Source organism: Podarcis cretensis (assembly GCF_951804945.1).
Source record: "Podarcis cretensis genome assembly, chromosome: 8".
Lineage (NCBI taxonomy): Eukaryota > Metazoa > Chordata > Lepidosauria > Squamata > Lacertidae > Podarcis > Podarcis cretensis.
In genome coordinates this window covers 47,616,916-47,641,410 of record NC_137177.1, presented here as the reverse complement: position 1 = coordinate 47,641,410, position 24,495 = coordinate 47,616,916, and the positions used below count along the sequence as shown (strand labels likewise).

Sequence of the window (24,495 nt, the reverse complement as noted above, 5' to 3'; positions counted from 1 at the left end):
GACACTTAGTAGCTTAAAAACTAGTTCAGCAGGGAGTGAACAGGGATCGGCCCTGACCCCCTGATGGGCTAGCCAGTAAATTTGCAGGAGGTTTAGTACATGGGAGAGCACTTAAAAATAATTCCCATCACTGCCACTACAATCTGGTGACTTGCAGTGGCTTTCTAGGTTTTCAAAGCAGGGGTCTTTTTTAACCTTACCTGGAGGAGTCATTGCATGGGACTTTCTGCATGCAAAGCAGATGATATACCATTGAGCTTCACCACTGCCACCTCCTTCAGCTGCTAGTACAGATGAGGTCTGAGTGAGGCAATAGGGGAACATGTCTTGAAGCCACAGGGTGGGAACCCAACCCTACAGCTTCGCTTCCATTTAGCTATGCCTTGTAAAAATGTAGGCAATGCAGTAACTGGTATTTATGCATCATTTTACTCTGTGAACTAGCATTAATAGCAAGAAGAGGGAATTTGGGGTTTTGCTATTTTGAGTGCTGAATCATTCTGACGGAACAACAGCACCCAACACATTGTGGGAGAAAACCAGCTAAATTTCAGTAAACAAGTTATTATTTATAAACTACCAAGTAATGATCGCTGCTGCTGTTCCGTACTGCAAGCATAGTTGGCTTCACAGTCGTGGTGGGCAACAGACATTGTTTTATGGAAATTACAGTGGTTACAATTGGCTAGATCTCTCTAGCCTTGTTGTTTAAGTGCTTTTCAGAGGCACCTCTGGCTCACTGGCCAGCTTCTGCCTGATTGACTGTTGGGACAATTTAGCAATCCTTTTGGAAGGTCTTGATAGACTTGGCAACAGATGTTAATGTTGCCGCTATATGTTTAAACTTTAAGTCATTCTTATCTGTCAGTTTCTGCTTGCATATTTCACCTTCAAACAACAATAATAATGAATCCAAAACCAAGCACATTAGCTTCCTTGATCAACAAAGCTGCCCATCAGACTGGCATATCCAGCAAATATTGTTGAACAGCCAGGGAACCCCAAGCATTGTGGACTTACTTTGGAAAAAGCCAGCATGTTTGGACACCTGCTGAGGCCCATACCTTGGCAGCCATTCCAGTGACTTCACTTGGTCTTGCTGCTACTCCCTTCCACATTTGCCACCTACTGGTTTACTCATTTTTCTGGTCTGAGTGAGCTGTGATGGCAGCAAAGGAGCAATAGCTGCTGTTGCACCCTCAACAGCCTTTTATTTGTGTTGTTGAGCACACTGGCAGAGGAAGAGGGGGGCGGGGGGGAGAACACAGCTCCCAGCACCACCATCCTGGTGGGGTACCATCGTGGCTGGCCCCCCTGCACTGAGTGCCATGCCCCCAGGCAATGCACCATGTCCCTGCGGGCAGTGCACCACACCACCAGGATGCACACCATGCCCCTGCAGGCGGTGTGCCACGCCCCGGGATGCATGCCACACCCCTGGCCATGCCCCCACCTGTTCTCCGCCCCTGGTGCCAGAGCATGAAGCTCTGCCTCTGCCACTGGTTGAGCAGTTAGCAGCAATGGCACTGGGTACAGTGGGGGCTATTAAGTGAGGAGGCAGCTTGCTCAATCCCCAACCCCAAATCCTAGAGCCATAACAGGCTATTTTCAGTCCGTGAGTTATCTGCCACCAGCATGCCCTTGACAAACAAAATCATGTTTTAACCATCTTTATAAGAACTTATGGCAGGACTGGGGGATCCTGTGGTCTTCCTGATGTTAATGGACTACAACTCTCAGCATCAGCATCCCTGACAACTGGCACTGCTGGCTGGGCCTTATGGGAGTTGGCGTTCAGCAATATCTGCAGGGCACAAAGTATTGCTTCATTGTGAACAAGTCTTTGGAGCTTTGCACAGATGAGGTCTGGGGAAATCGGCTTCTCATTTCTCTGCTACAGCAAAGATCCCTTTGAAACTTTTTGTTTACTCAGTTCAGCCTGGTAAACATGCATAATCTTTTTAGTTTCTCTATTATTTGCAGCTTTTGTTTGTTTTCCGAGACACACTGCTCTAATATGGATTCATTACAAATGTATCAACAGAAATGATCATCTTAGAATCAATTTTGGCTTGGGCATATTGTTATCCCAAACCAATTTGGAAATGCTTATTGTTCCTCTTTTTTTATTTCTATCAGGATTAACTAGTATAAATCTTCTTTTCTCTAGCATCCCCGAGAGGCACACTTTAAAGGCAGCCTCAATTCAAAATTCTACTGCATGCTTCAAATCCTATCAAAAATACCCTGAATCTTTAGATTAGCTCTTGATGAGGTATCTACCATAACTGATTGCTGGGACCAGTTGCTTGCATACCACATCCCTTTGCCTCTTCAGCCTGCCAGGAATTTGCTCCCATGAATATCTTCTCCTGTCAGAAGGCATCAGCATTCAAGAAGAGAGCATAGGAATAAATATCTAGAAGGACTGCAAAGCAATCTCCATTTAACAAAGGCCTCACATTAAACATTGTGCTGTTAATCAAAGTAACGAGTCCTACCTAATACTTTTGCATAAGGAAGGCAATTGGATGCCTTACATTGGCCACATAATTAAATAGAACAGAAAGGCAGATAAGTACATCCTCTGCAGCTCATTTTAACAACCACTTAATGACTGTGGAAGTGTGACACAACCCTGGAAGGAGGAGAGAGAACCAGAGAGGGAGAGAGGAAACAGTCTGTTAAAGAGGAATATTGGAGGGAAAGAAAGGCAAGAAACATTCAGCCAATATTGGGACACTCCACCAAGGAGCCCTTCCCTTTAAGGGTCATCAAGGCACTTGTATATCTGGGGGCTGATTCACATGGTTGCCATGAGGAAAGCCTGCCTATTTGGGTGAGCCTGGTTCACTCATGTCAACACCCTTTGATTTCTCAGCATTTGATCACTGCACGTTAAGGGAAATGGTCTGTAGCTAAATGGCAGAGGACATGCTTTATGCAAAGAGGGTCCCAGGTCCAATCCTGGCAATTCCAGACAAGGAAGATACAGCACCCCCTTTGCATTCAGAGCATCCCAAGTTCAATCCCTGGCATGTCCAGTTTAAAAATATCAGGCAGTGGGTTCAACGTAAGGCCAATATGATTTGTTTCAGGGACTGAGCTGGCAGTGACTCACCAGGAAAGGGCTCTAGGGGTCTGGGTGGATTGCTCAGTGAAGAATGCTGTAAAAAACAAACAAAAAAAAAACACATTTCTCTGTGTCAGCTTAAATTGCAAGAATATTGTGGATTTTCAAAAATGGGGGGGGGTGCTACTTTCTGTCTGGATTTATGCCCAACATTCTTTCATGAGGACTTTAAAAAACAAATAAACCTGCAAACAGGTATAGAAATGTCAAGAACTGAATTTAAGATTTGAAAAACAAGAAACAGAGAAAGACCAAAGATAGATTCACTCCTCCATATGCTTCACAAACTTCAGAATGTATTAAGATAGCTCTGGTGCATTTGGTGGGCTCTTGTTCATTCTGTTGAGAGGAACACGGGGCTCATGACCCAAAGTTCAGCCCTGACAGCATCACTGCACACAGGTCACCTTGTCACGGTTTCTCCAAGTATGATGAGATATATTTCTATTTAAAAATTGTGTGTGTGTGTATGTGTGTGTGTGAGCACATGCAATTTTAATGCAAATTGTTTTTTGTCCTCTTTTGATGATGCTTAAGTGGCTGCCCTGATCTACACCTGTGACTCAGTTGACTGTGATATAAGCCAGGGTCAATGGGTTGTATCCAATGCAGGCTTCTATACAGAGTTGACCCACTGAAAATAATAACTTGACTAACTTTGATCCATTACTATTCCAAGTACAACTTAATTGGATACAACTCCATGTCCCAAGAGATTCCTGACTGTTTGGAAATGACATGTTCATGCATAGGAGTGAGGGGATTAGTCAATTAATTATTTCTCTATTGCTTTTCTACACACACAGACACACACACACACACACACACACACAGGCTTACAAAGTGAAAAATTAAATACATCAAATGAAAAACAAATAAAATAGATCTAGGAAAATGAATTGAAAAGACATCAGCCAAGACCACTAAATAATGCAGAATACCACATCATAAATGGAAACAGTTAAGGAAGCACATAGCAATAAACTCACAGCCAACAGCCATTTTTTAAACCAAATTCCATTTCAAAAGGTGGCTGGAGGAAGGTCTTCAGGACTAATCTAAAACTTGTGGCCCTCCAAATGCTGTTGGACTCCAACTCCACTTGCCTGGCCAATGACCATGGATAGGGAAACACTGAGTGGAAAATGTTGGTTTTAAACAACAGCAGATGTTTGAATGAAGCAGGATTGGAGAAAAAATGAAATACGGAAAGTGGTGATTTTAAACAATGGCAGTGGTTTGAGTAGAGTGAGCAGAGGCAGACAGTGGAGGGGGGAAGTGGAAGCTTAAAGGAAGGTTTGAGTACAGCGAGAAAGGCTCTGTTGTGTTAGGTTTCAGGTGTCAGTTTCTGTATTGTACACATCTTTGCAATTTTTTCTGTGTCAAAACTGACTGTTTTGTTTGAGGGGAATGGTGGGGGGTTGCTGAGCAGTGTGAACCCGGGTGCAGCTCCTAAAGTACCATCTTAAAGAGGTACTGGAGACAGACTGGAAAATGGTTGAGTCAATGTTTATATATTCCTTCTTTATAGAAACAGTTCTGCTGTGGCAAAGACCAAATTGTTTGCACAAAAAACACCATCCCCTGACTGATATTGCTGTATGTCAAAAGCCAACATTATTTTCTCTCTGAAAGGATTGAAGCATTAAAATGTGCAGAACGTTAAAGGAGAATTCTAAAATGCAATGTGGATACAGATTTGTATGTTTGTTTTTTTACTATAGATAAGTATGCACATTGAAAGATGGGCTGGGACATATATTTGACAATGGCTGAAATAATGTTTGAAGACTCTGAGGACTGTGAGGTGCCATAGATTTTTATTCTGCTGAATGAAGCTTATGTGGATTCAGACAAGTCTAGTAACTAGAAGTGTCAAATACATTTTCCCCTTTCTCTCCTAGGCCTCTTCTGCACCATGCATTTAAAGCAGTATCATACCACTTTAATCCCTTTAGGATTAAACTAGCCACTACTGGGCCAAAGCTTCCCTTTCTGTTTGCAACAGGTTTCTTAGCCCTGATTTAGAAAAATGCCTCCTGTTGTATTTGCCCAGGGAGTTCCTTGGCTGATCTGTTATGGTCAGGTCAAAATGCATCAGGGTCTCAATTACAATGCATTTTGTCTGACCCAGAATTGACATAGGTCAGCCTTGACCATTGTAATCGGCAGTCTGGGGGAATATTCATTGAGCCCTGGGTCTGTTCAACCCAGCCAAGCCCATCTGAAAGTAATTAGTTTGCTGCCACCAAGCTTGGAAGCAGCCCAATGGTTTTGTTGAGATTTGCAAAACTAAAGCAAGAACATGGTCCTGAATATTTTATAAATTGCAGGGGGCAGATTTTAAAAAGGAAGGGGGAAATTGGTAAAATTGTGGATTCAGTTGTGTGTCAAGGCATAGAAGAATTTGCAAGGCTTCTCTTGCTTAAGGTATCACATGATGTGAAAATTTGTTTTTTAAAAGTGATAGACATGAGTGTCTGGGGAATTATTTTATTGCCTATTGCTTGCTTATTGTACATTGAAACTGGATACAAATGTCCAGATATTTGAATTAAATATCATTCAGCATCATTAGTCTGAACTTCTGATAGGCTTTTATTAAATATTTAAGAATTCTCTCTCTTTCCCTTTTTTTTAATGCTCTTATTTCAAACTTTAAAAGTGTTTTAAACTTACCTATTTACCAGTCCCCCCCCTTTTTTTTTTACTCACTGGATTTTCCCTGGAAAGGGTACATCTGGATTAAATGAGGAAAAAATGTCAGTAGGCATTTTGTTGCCAATGGCATTTGAAGATGCAGCAAAAAAGAAAAAAGCACACATCAGGACCGTCAGTCTCACAACCAATACCCATCTGAAAGCACCCTAAAACTGAGAGTGATGTGCCATGTTAATGCATATACACCTGGCATATACAGTAATGATAAATGTGGGCCTGAGAAAATGAAACTGCAATGGTCTCATATTTTGTTATAGTTCTTGTTCTTATTGTTACTATTGATGCAGTCATGGTGGCAAACATACTATAAATCTGCAAATATTTATTTAGTTCTCCTCGTCATAGGGTGTTTTTTTCTAATAGGGAATTATTTGGGGACAATGAAAGACATTTGTAAATTAAGCAGATAAGCACTTTGGCAGACAAAGATTGTTTTGTTGAACACAAGAATTCTATTGTCCATTGCTTTAGTTGTCAAGAGCCCAGGGAGCTGAGGATTTATGAGCATGTTACAATGGTCTTTTCACTGTGCAGTCTAAGAAGCTGTGAGATTCAGTTCCTCTGCTTTTCAGCCTCTAATCTTTTTATCATGCAAGGACAATACAGGATTCAGCTGGTTCTTGGGACCCAGGACTGTCCATTTAGCATCAGGCACTGTGAAGTAATTACTACAGGGACAATGGGCTGGTTTTTTGGACACCCCGTTTCTTTGCATCCAAAGTACCAACAGTTTCCAAATCCCTACGGTTGCCACTCAGTATAAACCAACTCCTCAAGAAATGCCTTACTTAAAAAGAGGAAAAAAGAATAATCTTGTTATGAGTTGGGCTAAAAGTACCACTATATCGATTCCATTCAAATTACATGTTTATTGGTGATGAGATATTGATTATACTTTCCACCCTTCCTCCCCTTGATTGTTGCATTTTGACTTTGAACACTACAACCTGAAATTGGAATAAATAAGCTGGCCTGTCAAAAAATAAATCCAAAAATGGCTGTTATGGATTTTCCATCTGTTGCTTGGAAATCATAATCAATGCCCGTGGTTCTGTCTTATGACAAATATGCTAATCCATAATATGTTATAAAAGATAAGTATAATTCTTCTTAATGAGTTATTCATAAGAAATATAACTTAAGAAGTATCAGCTGGTCGGCATTTCTGCCTACAACTGACAAAATGCATTATGCATCCATTTTAATACCCTGAGAGAGGAAAATACAGCTTTGTTTACCTTTCCTTTGTGGGGGATCATAATTGATTATTTCCTGTAATGTACAAATTACAAAGGTCCAAGGCAGGATATAAACCCATGACACATTATAGTAGGGATGTCAGAATTCAGAAACTCCGATGCCAATGCAAATATATGCATATCTATCTATCTATCTATCTATCTATCTATCTATCTATCTATCATCTATCTATCTATCCCTTACTGAGAATCTATCTATCCCTCTTCTTGTGAGCCAGTGGGAAAGTAAGTCATCTGAAATCTTGCATATAGCCTGTGGGACAATGGGTCAGCGTGTCTGGCTGTTAACCAGAAGGTTGGTGGTTTGAGTCCACCCAGGAATGGCTGTGGTCAGAATTCCTGCATTGCATAGGATTGGACTAGATCATGTCCCTTCTGTCTTTACAATTCTATAATAGGATCCTAATAATAATAATAATAATAATAATAATAATAATAATAATAGTTGCTGCTGTTGTTATTCAGGGCTGAATAAACTTTCCTCCATGCTTTCCTCCTCTGCATTCTACCACTATCAGAAGTGTGATTGGTGGGTATATGGGACATGACCTCCTCAGCTGTAGTTCCCAGGCTATGGAACTCCCTGTCCCAGGGATAGCTCTACAGATAATATCCAACCACAGTTCTCATAATCCATTGCCCATTCTGACTAAGGGTGATGGGAGCTGGAGTCCAACAATATTTGAAGGGTTCCACAGTGGCTACCTCTGCCATATCTTATTCTTTCAAGTACCCCCAGGAAGAAAGGAAGAAAGAAAACCACTGGAGGAAGGTATCCAACCTCTGCTTGGTTTTCTTCTTCTCTGACTTCTACTATGCTAAACTGCCATGAACCAAACTGGAAGTTTCATTCTCATCTTATGCACTTGTTGGAGCAAGGAGGATGGGTCAATTAGCCGGGCAGTTTGGACCATGATACCATCACTCAGAAAGAAAGAAAACATGTCCTGAAGTTGCCCTTCTGCATTCCCTCTCCATAATGCCGATTAGCAAAGAACCTGGCTAGGGCTTAAATCTCATCCTAAATTGGGGTTTGAGCCCACATCTCCATGGAACTAACTTCTGAATTCTAACTACAACACTACATTCACTCTCAAGCATCTGTATAGGTTTCCAGTCCACACACTGAAGATCAAGCCTGTTTCTCTTTCTCTTCCCTTTCTAATTTGCCTCACAGTGCTTTAAAAGGCCTGAGCCAGCAGAATTTTCTAATTGGCTGCTGCGACAAGACTCTAGCTGTTACTTTTGCAACAGTGTCTCTTACACATGGTAATGATTCCAGAGCCCATTTTCTTTCATGATACTCTGTTTTGTCTCAAAGGGAAAGAGCACAACATGTGGGATATTGACATGGCCTCCAGCACTTTATTTATGGGAACATTCCCGTCCCACCGCCCAATAATATGTCTGTACTGGTTACTTTTAAATATTGATGTCGAGAGGCTCTTCCCTCCTTCAAAATTCCCCAGGGTCCCAGGAAAGGGGGAATGCTTTAAAGACTTTATTTATTCTTTTATTCAGCCTGTATTGCCATTCTGAATTTCATCTGAACTCCACCCCTCTTCTCTTTTCCAGAAAGAATTGGGATACTGGATACGTTGGCATCACAGAACTTGACTCTTCACTGGGACTGCTGACTTGCTGAAATGGGTGGAATATGCTACTTCAATTGGCAGTGGGTTTCCAGTGGGTGAAGGTAAGATGCCTGATCACAACAGCTTGCGCTTCAAGCAAGGATGGAATACTATTTTTTCCAGAGAGAGAGATGTAGTTTCCATTTATTTTTTATATGGAAACCCTTCATGATTCGGATGACTTCCCTATTAAGAACACCTGTGTGCTTCTCTCACATGATGGTAATCAAAGAAGATTAATACATGTTAATTTGTATGCATTTGGATAACTTTGGCCTACTGACACAAAGAAAATAGTAATGGAAATAGTTGCTAGATTTCTTTTCTTTTTTTCCCTTCCTGCAAAGGATTTTGCTGAATAAATTGTAACTTGGTTGGTTTCTGCCCTTATTTTATACGAGTCCAACATATTTCAGTTTAGTGTATACTAGAAAATGTATGGTATTGATGTATACAGTGGTGCCCCGCAAGACGAATGCCTCGCAAGACGGAAAACCCGCTAGACGAAAGGGTTTTCCGTTTTGGAGGTGCTTCACAAAACGAATTTCCTATGGGCTTGCTTTGCAAGACGAAAATGTCTTGCGAGTTCCTGCGGGGTTTTTTTTCCTCCCCCCCCCTTTTTCTAAGCCACTAAGCCGCTTATCTGCTTATCTGCTAAGCCGCTAAAAGCCGCTAATAGCGCTAATCCGCTAAGCCGTCAATGGGCTTGCTTCACAAGATGAAAAAACCGCTAGACGAAGAGACTCGCGGAACGGATTAATTTCGTCTTGCGAGGCACCACTGTACATGTTTTTTACTGGCTCTGTGACCAGACAAATAACTTTGGTTTACTGTTGTTGGAATCACATTAGAGGAAGTGTGCCTGAACAGGGCATGACTGGCACCCTCATCTAAAGATAGGGACAGCTGTGAATCAAAATGGCGGACACCAATTTCAGCGCAGCAGCATCCCACTCAGTGTGTATTCATCAGCCTTCCCTGCTCTGTGGTATATCCTGTTGGAATGTGACTGCAATAGCTTACTACTAATTGGGAAGCATGCAGGCCAATACCAATGAAGCTTTCCCAGTTAGGGCCAATATGCCTTTAGAATTGTGCACTGCTGGTCCTGCCTTCACTGTGACCTACAGTATTTCTGCATTAAAGCATGGTGCCTATGGTGCCGCAAGGAAGTGGTTAGGGAACTGTCAGGGCGCTACGAAGTTGTGAGTGGTTGTACAAGAAGAATGGTTGTAGGAAAGTGGTTGTAGAGGAATAGTCAGAACTACAGTCACCTCCCTCAAAGCACAAAAAAGTGTGCAAGCTATGCCAGCACTCCCTAAAAAAAAGGGGGGTGTACCTCCATCGGTGCTGAACCATGAATCTCCTTTTGGTTGCTATTGTTGTTAGAAATAGTGTTGAGGTAGACCAGGAGTGAGGCACCTCACACTTAGGAGCTAGGGCCACCCTCGGGTCCTTCCCCAGCCACGTTCCTCACTGGCACCGCTTTGTACCACTCTTGACTGTTTTTGCCTTGATGGAATATATCCTTAAACACCGATTAATGTCTCTTGCTTGCCTGGATGGAGGATAGAGAGTGGTGTGTGAGTATATATAGAAACTAGCCTCCTGTGTGAAGGTACAGTTTTTTTCATTGATCTGCCTACTTTTGCCTCTGGTCCCATCACTGGCATGTGGCCTCCAAAGGGCTGCCCAGAAGGAAGTGCAAACCTTGGAGTGAAAAAGGTTCTCCGCCTCTGAGCTAGAATGGACCATAGACTTGAGATAGCTTGTCAGTCTTTGCATATGTTTTGTACTTGATGTGCAGTTACTACATTTTGAGTTTGTTGATAACCAGTTGTGGTTTTAATCCATAGTGATGGTTCTTGTGTGTGACCCAAATATTTCCCAGTTTCCTGACTGTAAGGCTTATTTTCATCTCATTATTTCATCGGCTCATCATTAACTACTTCATGGAGTGCCGCTCATTTCAAAATTGTAATAGCCCTGCTGTTCACATGTGACTGTGGATAGAGGAGGAGATTCAGTTCACATTTAAAGGCAAACTAATCTATTTTGCATTTCCCAAAATAATATGTGAAGGTAACACAAAAAAGGGGGGAAAGGTAAAGTTAATATGTGAACCCAAACACAGGCATCCTTTGAAATATGGACTTCTTCAAATTTTGCAATGCAGTCTTCCAGCCAAGTAATGGGTACAGAAATAGATACACTCTGGTATATGGTGCATGGAAATACATATATTAGTGAAAATTTCATTTAAAATGCATTATATCACGGAAATTGCTTCACAATTTTTTTTGTAAATTAGGGGAAATTGCATACAAAAATGTGTATATTAGGAAAAATTTGCACTAAAATGCTGATGTATTTTCATGAGGACTAGCATAAACTGATGAGAAAATGTGGGGAACTGAACGTAAGATTTGAAAACTAAGCAAAACTGCAGTTGATAGATTTGTGAATCGCTACATGTGATCAGTCAATGTGTTTTTTTCCCTCACTGTTCCAGCCTAAAATCTGGAAAGCAGCGCTCAAGTGTGAAGCAATTAGGATAATAAGGAATTTCACATCCCTACTGTTCTCACTGTTTTGCAGCTATTCTCTGTTCAGTTGTGTTGGTTATTTATTTTTATTTTACCATCTGAGACTCTGTAGATTCATGTTTTCTTTTTTTCTGTCATTGAATATGCATGCTGTTGAAACATAAGAATTTTCACATTTTAACTTGCCCCAAACATTTTTCTGCATTGGCTGTAATAGACATCATGCCAGTAACAGCCTTCTTAGCTGCATCTGATGTTAAGTTCCCAACTGAATTACAATGCTCATAATACAGTGCTTAGGCCTATAACATTACAGCTTAGTGCTTAGCTGACTCATTCATATTGTTTTACAGGCAGGGTAGCAATGTTCTGCTTGACAGCTGCTTCATTTCTGCTCAAAATGTCCTTGAGTGTTGATAATCTTATTTCTGGCAGCTAAATGCCCTGTGCGCTGTGACATTGCTTTAAAAAAAGAAAAAGAAAAACCCTCAATACAGGACAGCGTATGTGACATTCATTTGCCAGTTAAGGTAGACTGCAGCAATTAGTCTTGAGAGTTAGTAACATTGATTTGATGCTTAAACAGACAGTGATCAATTTAATTTGGCAACGACATCTATGTGTCATCTAAGGGGAAAATACAGCACTTCAAGTCTCTCTGTGTGGTGCCTGGGACTCTACCTAGGTTACATCCCTCACCAGGCTTCTTTGTACTCCACTTGAGTATTTTTGCCTGGCTGGAACAAGTCTGCGAACTCTGCCGGTGCGTCTTCCTTGCCTGCATGGTGGGTAGAGAGATGAGCTTTGTGTGTGTGTAGAAATTGGCCTAACGCGCAAAGGGCTGCTGTACAAATTCACAGTGGTGCTCTGCCAACTTTTGCCTCTAGCCACATCTGCCACTGGCATTTGGCCCCCAGAAGGCTATTGAGGAAGAAATGTGGCCCTTTCCCTGAAAGAGAATCCCTATCCCTTTTTTAAACTACGGTATCTTGGGGTCGTTGAACACATTTACTGACAAACTCATAGCTGTGAAAGCTGGAGAATGTTTGCCTTTTTCTAATGTGCATATATGTGTATGCTTGCAGAAGCGATAGTGTGTCAGTCTCCACATATGTGTGCTTAGGCCTGTGGGTTTTAGTTTTTTGTTTCATTTTGGTTTTAACTACCTCCACCCCATACTTTTCTTCCACCTGTCTCAACTGAGGAAAAGAGGCTGGGGAATGAGCTTCTAGAAATCCTAATTTTGGAAGTGTGGCGTAAGAGGAGTGCTTACTAATTTGGTAAACAAAGGTCCATTTCCTGAAGTTACAATGGAAAAATAGAAGGATAATTGTAAGTTTTGTGCCTCCATCACTCAAAGCTGTATCTACAAATTCATTTTTCTTTTTTCTTTTGCCTCAGTGGCCTTGTTGAGAATCTATTTTAGTCAGCAGGGGAGCTCATGAAGCATGATCACAACCTTGAAATGTCAATACGTGAGGAACAGCAGGAGATTATCAGGTTTCTATAGGTACATGAACATCCATCACAAAATTGTGGTGAAATTATGGAGACAACATCCAAGAGCCACCGCAAGGCAATAACTTTTTATCAGGAACAGCTACAGTTTTTGAGTTCCTTAAGAACAGTTACTTTTTCAAAAATCCTAATTTCAAATATATGCTAATTGGATTTGAGCTGACAGAGCAAGACTAAGACTTTGGGAGTTTGGTGAGTAACCCAATGAAGATGTTGACCCAGTGTGTGGCAGCTGCGAAAAAGACAAAATCCATGTTAGGGATTATTAGGAAAGGGATTGAAATAAAGCTGCCAATATCATAATCCAGTTCTAAAAATCTATAGTGCAGCAACATGTGGAATACTGTGTATAGCCCAGGGTGCAGCATCTCAAAAAGGATATTACAGAACTGGTAAATGGTCAAAGAGGCAATGGTTATGACATTGGAGCATTATAGTTTAGGGGAGGGAGCAAGTAAGGGGAAACATGCTAGAGATGTGCAAGATCATACATGAAGCAGATAATCTAAATAGATAGCTGCTTTTTTATCCCTTTCTCACTAGAACCAGGGGCCACCCAATGAAATTGAATGTTGTGAAATTCGGAATACTTATTCACCCAACACATCATTAAACTATGGAATTTGCTCCCACAAGACGCCATGATGATGTCAAACACCTTGGATAGCTTTAAAATAAGATTAGACGAATTCATGGACGATAAGGCAGTCGTCTAGTCCCAATGTTCTATCTCCACTGTTGGAAGCAGTTTGTCTTTGAAGACCAGTTGCTAGGATTCACAAGTGGGGAGGAGTGCTGCTGCATCCAGGTCTTCCTTTTCAGCTACTCAAAGGCATCCAGGTGTCCCCGGTGTGAACTGCCCCAAGATCTATGGATGGAGGGCAGTATATATTTTGCCAAACATGAGGCTCAAACCCATGACCTATAATAATTTCTGAGAGAAGACTCCCTGCTGGTTGATTTTAGGTGTCCACTCTATTAAGAATTTCAATTGTCTTCCTGCAAAGAAGAACAAACAAGCACCACTTCTGTTGATTGTCATGTAAACCTGGGTGTCCATATGGCATTTACATTCTCTATTTCACTTCATATTTTGTTCTCCCCTGAAATGATTTCATTCCTGCTGTGCTCACTCAAGAATGTAAATTTCCTGTTTCTGTATCTAAATCATCAAAAAGCAGTCAAAGGTGAAATATACAAAAATGGTGATGATTGCTGAGGCAAAAATGAAAAATAGCAGATAGAAATGCTCCATCAACTGGTGACTATAGTGAGGCTGAGCTTGGCCTTATTTGATTGTTTCAACTTTCTTGGACTCTTCTTTCCCCAAATCCGACACTCTAGGTGGGTCTTGAGGGCAATTTAGCCTAGTAGGTGCTGTTGCTGGAAATACTATGGAAGAATCCTTGACTGAGCATACAAATCTCTAGTGTGGGTCTTAGAATTCTGGCTGTAGGCTACAGTTCAGATGTTTGTGTATGTGGCTTCCATGGTCAGCAATGGGATGACCTGCTTGTATAAATGAAGATTGTTTTATAAATCGCAGTAATTACTTTTTGATTCATACTTTAAGTAAGTGCAGGTCTCATTTAATGAATCAGTCCATAGAGACAATTTGGTAGAAGGAAATTGGAATCTACTAAGTGGTAGGTTAGAGGATATCATTTAACTTTTGGCTGCTGTTGTACTTTGGGTCATTTCGTATAGAGATGTATGTCTCGATTTTTCATCACAGTGCTACTTATTATTTTCTAATATGTAATGCTGAATGTCTGAGTAGACTGCATAAAAATGTAGTGTTAGAGACAATATAACTCAGGCATAGGCCAACTCTGCCCTCCAGATGTTTTGGGACTACAACTCCCATCATCCCTGACCACTGGTCCTGTTAGCTAGTGATAATGGGAGTTGTAGCCCCCAAACATCTGAAGGGCCGAGCTTGCCTATGCCCAATATAACTCATTGTGTTTCCAATGCTTAGTTAGGAGTGATATTGCTTTATGTGGCAAAATAGTACAAGAAGGAGGTATATGGAACAGCTGCATATTCCTGCATTGCAGGGGGTTGGAGCAGATGATCTTCAGGGTCCCTTCCAACTCTACAATTCTACGACTTTGGGAAACCCTGTGGTTTGAAGGTCCAAAATATTTAGGGATGTAAAACAGCAGCAGCAACAACAACAACAACCCTAAGTGGGTGGGAAGAAACCTCTCCCTCCAAAAAACAGACCTATGGAGATGTATATTCTCAATGGTCATTGAATGATGTGTGACAGTTGCAGGGGGGACAGTGGGGGGGGGGCTGGAATATAGCGGCTGACATCTTGAGCAGCAGCACTCCACACTTTTGTTACGGTTCCCACTTGAGCATGCTCTATTTGCAGTGTTTAATTTGTGATGGTTCATTCAGAAGATGCTAATGTAATCAAGTCATCACATGTATCAGTTGGTGGAAGCCATAGGAGAGAGTGCTGTTGCACTCAGGTCCTGCTTTATTTATTCATATACTATTTAAAATATAAAAATGTAGGTGTGTGTATATGTGTACAGTGGTACCTTGGTTCCCAAACTTAATCCGTTCTGGAAGTCTGTTCCAAAACCAAAGTGTTCTAAAACCAAGGCATGCTTTCCCATAGAAAGTAATGCAAAATGGATTAATCTGCTCCAGACTTTTAAAAATAACCCATAAAGCAGCAATTTAACATCTAACTAGCAATTTTACTATCTAACAAGACCATTGATCCATAAAATGAAAGCAATAATCAATGTACTGTACTATAAAACAAATAAGAGTATTGTAGATGATAAAAATTACAAGGTTTTTTTCTTACGTACACTGATGATAGTCATTGTTTGGCTGGGGGGCTTTTATCCATTTCTGCAGTCACACAATCAATCAATCAATCAATCAATCAATCAGTCAATCAGTAGCTGAACAGGGTTCCATACAGTCACAAAAACAAGTCACAAAAATTACAGAACTGGTCACAAAAACAGGTCACAAAAACAAAGTCACAAGCCACAGTCACATGTCAGTCCCGTAAAACAAAGAACAAGTCACAGTAAAAAAAAACCATTGAAAAAGCCACACAAACAAAAATGCATTTTTTTATTTTTATTTTTTGCAAAAGCCAAAGCTCCAAATATCACCTCTGTGTTGCGTGGGTGCTCGGGACTCAACAGGAAGCCTCTGATTAGCAGCAGGGACCCAATTTACAAACAGAACACACTCAACAGGAAGCAGAACATGTTCAGCTTCCAAGGCAAAGTTCACAAACTGGAACACCTACTTCCAGGTTTGCAATATTCTATTTCCAAGTTGTTCATAAACCAAGCTGTTCTAAAACCTGTGTGTGTGTGTGTGTGTGTGTGTGTGTGTGTGTGTGTAAAACATGGGTAGGCAAACTAAGGCCCGGGGCCCAGATCTGGTCCAATTGCCTTCTAAATCCGGCCCACGGATGGTCCGGGAATCAGTGTGTTTTTACATGAGTAGAATGTGTGCTTTTCTTTAAAATGCATCTCTGGGATATTTGTGGGGCATAGGAATTCGTTCCTTTTTTTCTTTCAAAGTATAGTCCAGCCCCACACAAGGTCTGAGGGACAGTGGACCAGCCCCCTGCTGAAAAAGTTTGCTGACCCCTGGTGTAAAATATATAATCTTCTGAAACATATATATCTAAGTGATGTATGGAAACTAAAGCAGCAACATTTTTTCCAAAAATACATATAAAAGGGTTACATTAATGCAATGTAACATTTAATGTAGCATGTTACATTAAATTAAATGTTACATTTAATACAAAGTTACTAATGGACACTAATCTCAGTTCATTCTCCTGCTGACACATGCACTGTCTCAACTTCCTGGCTGTCACCCAGCTCTCCACCCCACCCCCAACCCCAACCCCCGGCTCTCAGCCCAAGCAAACACAAAACTTTTACATTTTAAAAAAACTCACAAAGAAGGTCCCTGGAAACAGCTGACATCACCCTAGTCTTTCATTCTAGGCTTGCATTTTATGGGCAGGCACCAATTAGATAGTGCTTCTTGAGGCTGCCCACATCCATTCTGCAGTCAGCTGCACTTTCACTTCCAGGTACAGCAGGTTTGGTGTGTTTGTGAGCTTCCCACTGGAAACCGGTGAGGCCAGGATGCTGGAATAGACAGGCCACTGGTCTGATCCAGGAGGGATCTTCTTATGTTCTAAATAAACGTGTGTTTGGGATCCTTGATACGTTGTAGAAAAATGTCACTGCAGTATGTTCTTTTGGATTAGAGGAGGGGATTTTTATTTTATTTTATTTTATTTTATTTTATTTTATTTTATTTTATTTTATTTTATTTTATTTTATTTTATTTTATTTTATTTTAATCCTGAGGCCCGTCTCTTATGAGCACTCATCTCAAGGTCACAAATCCAGTGGTGAGAGGAGCGAGAGGAAAATGTGAGCAGGTAGGGCTCTTATCTTTCTCCCAATAATACAGAGAGAGTTCAATATGCACACATCTCTCTCCATATCCAGGCAAGCAAGAGGCATGATCATAGTTCAGTGAGATGTTCCAGACCAGGGAAAATACTCAACCAGGCAAAAGCAGGCTCATTGAAGGGTCTAGTCTTGGCAGGTGTAAGGCACAGAGGGCTGCATTCTGTCCCCAGGCCTGGGATTTTATGTGCTTTCCTAAAATTTATAGGCAATTGAAACTCTACCAGGGTGGGAGTGGGCATAGATGCAGCATACCTCTGCTGCAATGTGAGGACAGAGAGCAACCTTAATTTAGGGTAAAGTGTGCACAAGCCCAGAGAACAGCTTTGCTGATTTCCCTAGATGAGCCTTATTATGCCTCTATTAATTTACTAATTATTTAGACAATTTTTCAGGGTTGCATAGATGAATTGCTAATCAGAAGTATTAGCAATCCCAGAATGTGGTAGCAATTTCTAAAGTATGTGCCTCTTTGCATATAAATAAGTGTTTTAGCAGCTTGCATCACAGAGGGAAAATATAATAATATACGTAAGTATCATAAATTGAGATCAAAAGAAGGCAGCACATGTCAATTTTCTGAGTTCATTAGCTTTGGGTATGCAAGGAAATAGTGTAGATACCATGTTACTTAGAAAGAATGTTTTATTTATTCATTTATTTAAAATTATTTATATCTTGCTCTTTGGCCCTCAGGAGATCAGTGTGGCACAGTAAAACAGCATAAAATATGAACTAACTATAGAAAACTGTAAAACTCACAGCAGTCCAAATAACTAGGGCACAGAAGCTTGATTGAATAGAAATGTTTGACTGCCTTCTGACCCAAGTGCTGGGAAGAAGTTACTAGGGTGGGGGATGATGGCAGAAATGTTGTTAGAAAAGGCAGTTCTCACATGTTCTTAGAAAATACAGTTCTCTGGCAACATTATATGGAGAAAAGCAGCCTTTTGAAGCTGCAAAGCACCTTACACCTGACTTCAATGTGGTGCCATGGGATTTACTAGTGGGTGACCTTGCCCTCCTGTCAAATTTGGCCCACAAAGCTAATTTCACCAATGACCTGGTCGGTGGAGTCAAAAATACATGGCCCTGAATCCTTTCCCCCACATGGTTTGCCTTTGTACAATGCAAATCTAAAGGAGAATTTATAATTGGGCGTGGTGGTGTCAAGAATGCATTTCTGATATAGGATCTGCTTCACCCCTGACAACTTGCCTTTGCAATCACTCTCCATGCTGTTCAATTATACTCTGGTGCTGGGTGGGTGGGGAAGGGTTTTTTTAAAATTAATAATAATAATAGCAGCAACAACAACAACAATAATAGCAATGAAAACAAATACACTGAATAAGCCATTTATATTGCAGCTCCATCATAGTTCCCATTGCTAAACTAGACTGGACAGTTAATTAAAAAGAAAATGAAAAAATAGCACAAAGTTGGAGGGAAACAATAACAGATTATGACTACCCTGTAGCAGCATTCTGCCTTTCACATACCTGAATAAAAATGATCTCTCTCTTTCCCTCTCTCTGTCTGCTAATGAAGAGCCTTTTCCAACAAATTTGGCAGAGACCAGGTTTCAAATGCTTGCTATGAGCATAAGGAGAAAATCTTTGTTAACAGTGACAAAAGCAAGCCTGCATAATCTGGGATCCACCAAGCTGCCAGCCAGCTGTGCTTGGTGGCTGCTCAAGTGCTCAATAAATTCCCATTTTTGCCACTTGCCTCTATGGGACTGCCCAGTGGGTAGCTTGCCTAGTAGGATGCCTACTTATGGAAGAGGAAATTGCCTATCCAAAAATGAAGACAAAAGGACACAGATTTGCATATAAAATGAAGTAAGTTTGTAAACTGAGAAATAATTTAAGGCAAAACATTTCACCATTATGGGGTGACCTGTGTTCCTGCTCAGACTGCTAACCAGGTTACGTGTGTAGATGCTTGGGCATCCCCAGGGGAAATCAAAGTAAATACTCCAAATGAATAAACAAATACACATGAGAAGCAGAAAGATTCACCTTTAAATGCAAACTGAATCAAACTTCTCCCATGTCCCTATGTTCATACTGAAATATTGCTATGCTTTCCCACTCCACCACCAATCTCAACCACTGCCATCTAAAATGGTACCCCTGCAATAAGGCAGAGCTGAAGCTAACTGGAACACCATTCCAGCACTCTGAAAGCATCTTCAGTTGCTTTGTTTAATTGCACATCACAAGAGTATATTCTCCAACTGCAACAGTGGATGCATAAAAGGTTTTCATCAATTAAAATCTAATTTTTGCCTTATTTTTGCCTGCTGCCACTATTATACACAAGGGTTGTTTTGCACAGGGAAGAGACATGGTTTGGTTCAATGACCTTTTTCAACTTCCAGAGGTTGTATTAATCTTTAATAATCTTCCTCTCCTCTATTCCCCCCCCCCTTTTATTTTTCAATGGGGCTGGTTTCTCTCTCCATCCCCACTGCCTGTCCCCACTAGCCTGTAAACACAGGAGAAAAGACACCCTGACAGGAAGCAGCCTCCCATTCAATGAATCACAATGTTTAAATGGCACCAAGCAGAGCCGAACAAAGATTCTGTTATGCTGTAGTGCAGCACAGCCAACCACAACTGCTGCTTCTGCTGCTTTCTAGCAGCATAAACAAAACGATCCAACAGAAGCCAGTTCAAGACGTTTGCCTACCGAGTATCACACTCCTCCCTGATTGTTTGTGACCCTGTACTAAGCCATTGTCTCCGCTGCCCCCTCAAAGGATATATGGTTATATTTCATCAATAAAATGGACTTGCTGCAGAGAAATGTTGCACTTGGGTCCCAAGTCCCTGGCAGTTGTAAGAATCAGCATGTTGATGTCTCTGATGGGCTTGGGTCAGAACTCAAGCAATGGTGGTTGGGTGGGAAATAAGTACATTATCTAGACTCAAGGATCTTGGTCCAGGATACAAGCCCAGTACTGAGATGGGGGAAAGGGTTATGTCGCAGAATTGAGGGTATACTCTGTCAGCACATCTATATGGGATATCCAGGGCTTGTAAAATCTAGTGAAGTTTGTTACAACCAGGCAGAAGCAGAAGCCAGTCAAGAAGTGCTGCAACAGAAAATGCAATATTCTGAACAGTGAGCCACATCTATCATGGATGAATGTGTCAATTTCAGTTTCTTCCCATCCCCCCACCCTTTTTCCAATTTAAATTTCACTTCTCCACATTTCTACATGAGTTTCCATTTTTTTAGACCTCAGGAAAATTCACCAGCATTTATCCCAATACAGTGGTACCTTGGGTTAAGAACTTAATTTGTTCTGGAGATCCGTTCTTAACCTGAAACTGTTCTTAACCTGAAGCACCACTTTAGCTAATGGGGCCTCCCGCTGCCACCACACCGCCGCCACATGATTTCTGTTCTCACCTGAAGCAAAGTTCTTAACCCGAGGTACTATTTCTGGGTTAGTGGAGTCTGTAACTTGAAGTGTCTGTAACCTGAAGTTACTCAAGGTACCACTGCATGCAAATTTGCCTACCATGCACACTTTTGCAAAACCATTCTCCTTAGTATTCTGCTATTATTATTATTATTATTATTATTACAGATACAGATAATTACAATAAAAACAACACAGCATCAGCCCTTTCCTTAAAATCAGTCAGCGTTCAAAAGCCTGTTGGAATAATACAATGCATCTGTTTGTTATTATTGCTAATATATGCATTTTTATGCAGGGTTTATCATTTTGGTGCACATTACTTGGCACAGAAAAAATCAGAGAAGTGCAGATTTCCATGGGGGGCTCTGTTTCGGTTCACATAATGTTTCAGAAAGTGCAAGGTAGGTAGGTTCACCTTTAAGTGATAAATTAATCCAGTTTCCCTCCTTCTGTCTCGAGGTATGGAAATATGTGGCTTTGAATATGCCAGCTAGATGTTTCAGAACACTGTTTTGAATTACAAAAGGACAAAAAAGCAAAACAACGTGTTTGTGTTGACTGTCTAAAGCAGCAGTAATCTTGGCTATGTTTGGCTGTGGATAGAAAATCAAGGTCAAACTGCACGCTTATGCTTAATGCACCTATTTCTCCCTTTCTTCCGTACTAAATAACAAGTGGGGGGAGGGATTGTTACCTATCAGGACAGCAGTGCATTAGGAGGAAAGGTTCATCATTTCTCTTTCCAGCCACACAGCCATCACCACCAAATGGCCACCATCATGGCTACCAGGATTAGTAAAAATGTTCCTTTGAGCTTTGTGGGTGGCAAGATTGTTGGCATGTCACAGGTCAGGAGATAAAGGACAAGTCTCATGCCACTGTACACTGAAGTCTCTATAACAACTGTCCTTCCACATTTGTACTTAAGGCAGAGGCAGTCAATGTGACACACCCTCCAAATGTTGTGGAATCCCACACCCATAACCCTTGGCTGCTGACTGTTAGCTGGTGGCCAATGGGATTTGTTGTCTACAACATCTGGCTTGGCTACATCAAATATCTCTGAAATAATGAAGTATAGGGAATTATACATGTTTAATAAAAAAATAAATAAAAATGATATGTAACAGCACACTGTGCATTGAGCAAAATATGTAGTATGCCCTTTCTAGCCAGGCACTTCAACAATGCACATTCAATAAAGCAAAAAGGAAGCCAAGCAATTATCCATTTTTTCAAAACAACAATGAGGTTATTGGATGTTTTTAAGAGCAGAGCTGTGTTATAGGTTTGCACTGGGCCCAGAGAAACAATATTTCTGTTCTGGGTTGACATCTTTTGGTCTAGCTATAAGCCAATTTCTGAATAATTGTTTCCACAACTGCAAATTCAGTACAATGAAAGGCATCAGTTCTGAGTTCTGTGTCCAGTTCTGTGGGCACCACAGTTAAAGAAGGCTGGAACATGTGCAGACGAGAGCAACCAGGAGGATAAATAGTCTGGGAAGCAAGTTTTATGGGGAACAGTTGAGGAAGTTAGTGTGTTTAGCCTGAAGAAGAGAAGACTTACAGCTGCTGCTCCAGAGAGTAGAAAGCAAACTAATGGATTAAAATTACAACAAGGAGATTCAGAGAAAACAGTAGGATGAACTTGCTAGAGCTCTTTGACAGTTGAAGAGGACCATGTCGGAAGGTGCTGGACTCTCCTTCATTGGAAGTTGTTGATGTTTTTGAGAAGGTTGGATGGTTAACTTTCAAGAATTGCATAGTTGTGATTCTTGCATCCTGTATCCTGTATTATGCTACATCCCAGCTATATAATTATATGATCACTTATCCTGGGATGGAAATGAACTTATTAAAGAGCTCCAGATCTTGCCAAGAATTGTTGATACTCAGCTCATTTTATCTTCTGAATAAATTACTGGTAATCATCTGTGAAGGATTAACAAAGGTTTCTTTAAATACAGTTACACGTGGTAGTTTTTTAGGTTTTTTTTTAAATAGCATGTACAAATATGGGGGGGGGGTGCCATAGCTCTCCCCACCCATTGGGCATAAGGTAGTGGGGGGGGGACATGATTTACCCATACAGTGTGATGCAGTTGTTACAATGTTCATGTAGGACCCATGAGACCAGGGTTTAAATCTTGGGTCACCTTGGGCCAGTCACTATCTCCCAGCCAAATCTACCTCATAGGGTTATTGTGAGGATAAATTGGGTAGGAGGAGAGCCCAAGTGACTTCTATGGCCAGCAGTGCATTCCACCAGCTTCAGATGGTATGCCAGCTGCACTTATTCCTGGACTTGGATAGCCTGACCACAGTGGTCCAGACATTGGTAACTGTTATTCTAAAGCAGCAATGCAGCAGCAAGCAAAGGCTATAGCAGCCAAGTCAGCTGCTTGTGGCTGGAAAGCCAGACAGGAAGTATGTGACTGTTGCCATGGAAACAAAGGGGCAGTCCATTCTGTACTGAGCACCGGATGTTAGCTCAGTGTGTGTGTCATACGACCTGTACAGGATGTACATAGGTGGAGTTTGGAGTTTCTCTCTGTTTGTTGAACAGAGCAGACATGTTTTCTCTGTACTGAAGTGAAAGACAGGAATAAAGACAATGTAGATACATTTCTGTCTGAGTCTGATTCCCCTCCCTGGGGATATGCTGGAGAGCAGGGAGGAGGAGAAGCAGTTGGTGTGTTTTTCTCACAGCCTGAGGAAAATCGCCGGAACGGACCTCGTGTGTTTTTCCTCCGGGAGTCGCCGGAGGGAGGTCGAAAGAATTCAGCCGGTGCCTGGAGAGATAGGCACATACCTTTGACCGAGCCTGAATTCTGACATTGGTAGCAGTTGACGGTTGCTACGATCCATGGGAGTCTGCATCAAGGAGACTGTATTCATCCCTCTCCATTGAAGCCTGAGATGGATGCTGATTCTCTGCAGCTAGAAGCTGACCAGAAGAAGCTGAAAGCCAAGCTACGGAGCCCAGGTATGAGATTTTTGGGCTTAAGAGTGTGAATGCAGATGGATTAATTCTCTGCTTCATGGGAGCAACGTTTGGGAAAAACAGCTCCGAGAGAGAAGAGTCTGCATTCCAAACATTCCTGTGGTTTTTCCTGTCCAAGGAAAGGAATGTGGTTGCTTAGCAACGCAGGCCAGTTTCAAGATAAGGGCTGGAAGTCGTGTTTTGACTAGGCCTTTACAAAGGAACTGTTGGAAAGGGACTTTCCAAGCAGCCAGTGTTATTGCTGCCAGGTGCACAGAGTGTAAACAAGCCAGCTATTGGATTTTAGAGGCTTGTGTTTGAGAGTCAATGCAAAGACTCAAAATGGATGCCAAGAAGGGAGTTTTGCCTTCTCCACCCCTTTTGACCAGTGACAATTATGCATCTTGGTCTATTAAGATGAAGGCCTTGCTGCAGAATCAGAGACTGTTTGAGGTGATTGAGAACCCCATCCCTGCAGCACCAACGCCTGTTTGGGAGTCACAGGATTTGAAGGCCAGAACGGCAATAATTCTGTGTGTGTCAGATTCGCAGCTTATCAATATACAAGATTTAGAGCACGCGAAAGATGTTTGGGACACGCTGAGAAGGACACATCAGAGAGATGCAGGTTCTTCAGCGTTGCTGTATTTTGAAAAGCTGACTAACCTGAGGCTTGCGCCTGATGGAGATGTTCAAGCGCACCTGACGGAAATGAAGTTTCTGCGTCAGCAGATGGTGGAACGCAATTTCCATCTGGATGAGGAAGTGTTTTGCTT

The 24,495-nt window shown here is 41.4% G+C and overlaps 1 protein-coding gene across 2 annotated transcripts in view; it reads left to right on the top strand.

Moving 5' to 3' along the window:
* The window catches only part of CDH11 (cadherin 11), a 107,212-nt gene that overhangs the window by 33,053 nt on the left and 49,664 nt on the right, over positions 1–24,495 (top strand). Inside the window, exon 2 of one of the 2 annotated variants that reach the window (XM_079988220.1) lies at positions 8,693–8,809. The gene's annotated coding sequence lies outside the window, so the exon portion shown is untranslated. Of the gene's footprint in view, positions 1–8,688; positions 8,810–24,495 lie in introns of both variants that reach the window. The other variant, XM_079988219.1, reaches the window with a different exon arrangement.